This window comes from Eimeria mitis, genomic scaffold, assembly GCF_000499745.2.
Source record: "Eimeria mitis Houghton genomic scaffold, Emh_scaff1456, whole genome shotgun sequence".
Classification (NCBI taxonomy): Eukaryota; Apicomplexa; class Conoidasida; order Eucoccidiorida; family Eimeriidae; genus Eimeria; species Eimeria mitis.
The window spans coordinates 1-334 of NW_013569317.1; positions in this window are offsets into that span (position 1 = coordinate 1).

Here is a 334-nt window from a genome sequence, read left to right on the forward strand (position 1 = left end):
CCACCTCGCGCAGCACCTCAGCCAGCGCTGCAGCAACCATAGACAGCGGCATGAACTGGGGGGGCCCCCCGGGGGCCCCCTCTGAGGCCCCCTGGTTAGGGGCCCCCCTTGGGGGCCCCCCGGGGGGCCCCCCGGGGGGCCCCCCCGAGGGAGGCAGTCGAACTAAGAGGGCCCCTAGGCTGCTGCTTTCTTCTCTGTTGAAGGGGGGCCCCACAAACTGTAGAGGCTGACGAGGGTACAGAGGAGACAGGGGGGGCCCCTGGGGGGCCCCCGGGGGGCCCCCTTTATAGGAAGCAAGGAGGGGGGTGGGGGGCCCCTGAGGAGGGTACTGAAG